Here is a 5823-nt window from a genome sequence, read left to right as displayed (position 1 = left end):
AGGGGGAAAAAAAGTGGAAAACAGATATAGGCGAGGAGGAATCTTTCTCCCTGGCTCGTTTCTCCGCTTCTGTATATAGCTCTATTCTCGCGCGCTGCGAAACGACACGACGCGCGACGTGTCTCTTCGACGAGGGTATATAATCTACGAGCATATGTATAGACGTACGTGCAGTTTACACGTCGCCGCCACCTCGAAGGAATCGCGCATACCTCCGTTTATAAAGTCGAATGGAATTGAAAAACTTGCGTTTACGCGTCATACAGTTTATAGCCCGCGGCTCCTTGCGCTATAAACAATGATCGAGAGCATATGGAACTCTACATCTTGATTAGGATAAGATCGCGAGGTTCCTGACCGTCTCTCTTATATAGATACAAGCATACGAGTCTTTTAAGAACAATACACCCTTCTTTATTCTCTCTTAAATCTTTCAAGAAATTATTTATTAATTATATTACACATCCGATTTCATTCTTTCTTTCATTAGATGGACCGGAGGAAAAACATGTGTTTCATAAACATGCAGTTTGCGAGACAGGACGAATGATTGGCAAATTAGACAAGACTCAGTTGCAGGTTTAAGCTTTCTTACGAGGCAGCGAGAAGAAGGCAAAAATATTCGCGAAAAAGAAATCAATCTTTATCTGAACTCTTTACGTTTGATTTGAGTATCGATGTTAAAGGTATCGATGTCGGAGCTTTTCTGTGCATTACGCATTACGCATTACGCGTGCGAGAAAGCTCGAGGGTCCGCGGCATAGAGATACACGAGCGACATACATTTTTCAATAGTTACAAGAGAATCGTATACACGCATGAGTGAAACACACACGTTTAACGTCGGCTCCATTAAATTCGCCGGCGTTAGCTGGTGATTGAAAGAGTGCCATCGTCGTATTTGCAGACGTCGTTTTTCGTAAGATTATTTTCTACGACAAATAAATGCGGTAGAAAATAATTTTTTTCTTGAAAATTCTAAAAATCATATCACGGAGGAATCGACGTAGGTAACTTTGCGTGTTTCATTTGCGAAAATTAGCCTATATCTCGACGATATACGACATTGACAAATCAAATCTCTCCAAACCGATGCAATAAATTAAATTAAATTAAACTTATTTCGTTACGTGTATCCGAGCTAAACAATTTCGTTGTTTTAAATGTTACTAAAATATTATTTTAATTTTAATAAATAATGGCGCGACATAGAAATAATTTCGCTAACATTGTCAGGCGTTTTTCTTCGAAGGTGGTAATTAGTTCTTTCGTAACGTGCGAGCGGTCGATTAATGGGAGGGAGATAAATAATGCGCCGAAAGTTTATCGCGGCGCGTTGTGCGCATTTATTATTTATCGAGACTTTTCCTGCGGCGCGCAGTCGCGCTCTCTTTGTCCGATATAGAAGAGACTGGATGACCACTTACGTCACACCGTACGTGAAACGATGCTAATTGGTCCACCGCAGGAGGGGTAGCGACGCGTGAAACGCTCGTTCGTACCAAGTCTACGCGACGCGACGCGACGCTTCGTTTCTACCCTCTCGTACCTCTATATGTACTCTCTATAGTCTATATAGGTACTGATTCACAACGTCGACGTCGGACGAGGATAGGATAAATCCATGCACGCACCCGCGACACGTTCCGCTCGTTAATTATATAAAGAATTTCTCAGATTTCTCTCTCTCTCTCTCTCTCTCTCTCTCTCTCTATCTATCTATCTATCTATCTCTCGCGCGCACGCGCGCATATCTTGTGTGCCGCCAAACACATGATTCGTTCGAGTTTTTTCAATATGAATTGACACTACTCCGAATAAAAAATTTTGCACAAATAAAAATGGTGTTGTTTTGAAAAAATCGAAAAAGATGTATATTATAGGAAACGAGTCTTTCATTGAAAATTTCAAATGTGCTTAAAAATACAAAGCGTTCCCACAATTCGGTCCGAGTTTAACATATAGGTATATATATATAAAGAGAAAGGAGATTGTCAAGTTGTTTTCGAGGTATCAGTTTTCTGGTTAACAAAGCTACGCCTTAAAATTTATTCTACGATATCTTTTATTACTAATTGTATATTATATATATTATATTTAACAGTTTATACATGTATGTATACATATATATCTCGAGTACATTTTAAATGATTTTTAATTTGATATATACGATCGTTCTTTCAACGATGGAATAACCTCCAAGTAAATTAGGGGAGAAGGATATGAACTTTGAGAGCGGCTTGCAATCCGAAATCGTCGCTCCCAAGAGAGAAAGTAGGCCGGAAGAATGAGAAGGGAAAGGAGGGCATTACAGGAGCGATCCAGTGAATATCCTAAATTTCAATAGACGCGACGCGACGATTCGACCAAGGCACCGAGAGTCTCTCATCTGGCTCTTCGGGCTCGAATGCTCGAGGAGGTGGAGGTAGCGAATACACGAAGAGGAAGAGGAAGAGCGAGAGGGAGAGTGTGCGCGGGGAAACAATTTACCCGAAATTCGCCTCGTCGCGCGTTCGGCGACTGGATAGTGGATACACTCTTATTTGTCCCCGCAGCAATCTGTTCCCGACTACAACCCTCCTCTCTCAGCTTTCTCCATACCACCGCCACCGGCATCGCCACCACCACACCTTTTCGGTCGGCCCCTGCAACCCCTATCTGCCCCCTTTCCGCATTCCTCAACACCGACCACCGGTATCGTCGGCTGTCTTCTCTCGCGACCACTCTCTGACGACGAAGACGGCGCGAAATCTCCAAGTCTCACGAGAATTTTAAACACCAACGATTCGTCAGTGTTCTTTCTTCCATCTTCTTTCCTATCGCGATCCTATCTGTTCTTGGTTTTTTTTTTCCTCAACCACCCCCGATAGACGGAATTCGAAAGCGCTTCTCACCGATATAGATACTCGGTATAACACAATGCAGTTACGGCTAGATCTCTTTGATACGTCTCTTCTTCTGCCGCGTGCGAGGCTCGCAAGGTGCGAAAATCGAGGATATCATTGATCAAGCAGCTTCTTTCTCGATAGCGGTACGCGCAATCTTTCAAGGACGCGGCATCGCGTGCAACTCGAAAGTTGAACCACTCGCTCATTATTCCGTAATAATGTGCATTTAACGATCAGGACGAGCCTCTTGTAAATTAGAAACTTTGTGTGACAAAACTTGTAAATATCTCTTAATTAAACGTAATCTAAATCTCGCGACGTTCGCGGCGAAATGACAAAGAGTTCAGTTTGAAGACGCATCTAATTGTAAGTATATGAAGAAAGTGAGTGTCGCGAATCACGTCGCGTCGACTCCTATCTGATTCTTATATATGTACACGATCTCTCCAGAGACTGTCGATTCTCATAGCGTCGCAAGTGAGGCGCGCGCGGCGCGGTCGTTTAATCGAGATTTATCCTCATTGTTGCGCATCTGTCGCTTCGCGGGCGCGGGGCGCGTAAAAGAGAAGAAGGAGGGGAGGAAGTTTAAGAGAAAAGGGCGAGAGATGAGGAATCACTCGAGCTCGAGTCGCGCGCTCGTATAGTGAGAGCTCGCAGCGGGGTGCGTAATATTCCCGGGAAGTAAAGCTCTCGAGAATTTCAAGTTCCCTCTGCGCCCTCTCCCTGCTTCCCACCCTCTTCTGCACCCACTCGCTTCTCACGCCCCCTCCCTCCATCTACTCGTACCCTCGTCCTCTCTCGCAACGGCCGCCCCTCCGACTACGAAGGGATGCAAATAACTGGTGATAACAACAGATAGCTCTGCTGTATGGTATACGCCTGCCTGAAGCTTGTGCCTGAAACGTGCCGTGTGGGTGACTACGATGATGGTAGTGGTCGTCGATGGTTTGGGTTTTGATGGGAGAGAAGGGGGTGGCGTAAGAGAACCAAGCGAAAACGAGGGCAACAGCGAGAGATACGAGAGAGGGGGGGGGGAGAGAGAGAGAAGAGAGTGGAAGGGGAGGCGCGAGAGAATCAAGCTTGAAGAGTAGGCCAGGGGGAGGGTTGAGGGACAGGCAGGCAGGCAGGCAGGCAGGCAGGCAAGCAAGCAGGCAAGCAAGCAGGCAAGCAAGCAGGCAAGCAAGCAGGCGCAAGCAGGCGCAGGCAGGCAGGCAGGCACGCAGGCAAGCAAGCAAGCAAGCAGGCTGGCAGGCAGACAGGATCGTAGAGCCGCGAAAGAGAAGAGGTAGAGCGGGATGCGATGGTGGTGGCGGTGGTGGTGTCGAGGGGGTGACAACAGAGACCGGATGGAAGGCAGAGTAGATGGAAGAGTGGTAGTCTCTCTACCGTCGTCTCTGTCGGTCCGCGCGCGGATCGCGTCGTTCCAATCGTCCCTGCGTCTCTCCTCCTCCGTCCAACTGTATCCGAGTTGAGTTGGGTAGAAGGGTGCGAATTGGAGCGATGAGGACGAATCGTCACGCGAGAAAGGGGGAGAGAGAGAAAGAGCAAGCGGGTGAGAAAGACGAAAGAGAGGGAGGGGGGGGGAGGGGGTCTTACGGGGGTAGCCGCAACCGTGAGTGAGGCTCAGCAAGGGGGTGGAGGCAGGGGGAGCGCTGGGGGACGTCACTCGCTGTCGCATCGAGCGCGAGCGATGAGTGGCGCGCGCTCGCTCGTCTTTTGTTTGCGATACGATGCGACTGCCAGCCTGGTGACAGCGACGACGTGGTGCGGCGTCGGGGGACGACACGGGGCGGTTTAGGGAGGGTCGGGGGATGGTAGCGGCAAGGGGGATGAGCGCGCGCGCACGCCACTGGAAGGGGGCCGAAGCGCCCCGCGGGCCTGAAGGACGGGGGTGGATGGTGGTACGAGCCTGGGTGAGAATCATAGAGCTACGCTACACTTAACGCGCACGCATGCACGCACGCACGCACGCACGCATGTATGTATCATGTGCGCGACGATGACACACGCGCGAATGACCGTAAGCCTCCTCCGTACCGCGCGTTTCCCATATTGGGTCCTGGGTTCCGTTGTCGACAGGTTGCCGGATACGCATCCTGCGCGAATCCGCTTTGCTCTCCGGTGCGAGAGATGCGATGAGCTCCAAGCCGCTTCGATCACCTTTAAATATATCACAAATGCGCGCGACTGCATTTATCCAAATACATACATATATAGAATACGTATACAGAGACCCTTGGTTTCGCTCAACTATAGCTGTGTGCACCTCTCTCTTACATTCTTCGCGCGTACATTGAACAGCGTATCGCCGAATCCTTTTAAAATCTCTTTATTTCCAAATTAGCAACGCCAAATTCTTTTATTGCCGTTTAAACTATTATAACAAGAAATTTAAATTAACGATAAAGGAAGAAATGTTCGTATAACTTGATAACATTAAGAGGAAATAAAAGATTGTACACGGAGAGAATTTTCTCTTAGAATTTAGCCTGAAAATCATGATAATAGTGGGACAACATAGTATTTCAAAGAATTGTATATGAGTTTCTTTAATTTACTAATATGTGTCATAATGAGATACGTAATATATTTTATTAATTTTACTAAAGGGTATAGTAAAATTTCAACATTTTAAAATATGTTACGCAGTTTATGATTCTTTATTATTTTAAAAGAATAGATGCTAAGTAGTCGTGAACATATAAAATAGCTTATACAATTTTTACCATACAGCATGATATTTTTAATCTGATTTAGTCGCTTATAATTTTACCATGTAAAGCCTATTCTACAATTACGTAAGCGTAGTAGTAAGTAATTGTAGTTGTAAGAATTTACCAATCACAGTTGAATATTCTTCTCATATTCGACAGTGATTGATCAATTCTTACAACTACAACTATTTACAACTACACTTACGCAATTGTAGAATGGG

This window comes from Trachymyrmex cornetzi, unplaced genomic scaffold (genome assembly GCF_001594075.2).
Source record: "Trachymyrmex cornetzi isolate Tcor2-1 unplaced genomic scaffold, Tcor1.1 scaffold1096, whole genome shotgun sequence".
NCBI lineage: Eukaryota > Metazoa > Arthropoda > Insecta > Hymenoptera > Formicidae > Trachymyrmex > Trachymyrmex cornetzi.
The sequence above is the reverse complement of the archived record's forward strand: the minus strand, read 5'-3'. Positions refer to the sequence as shown.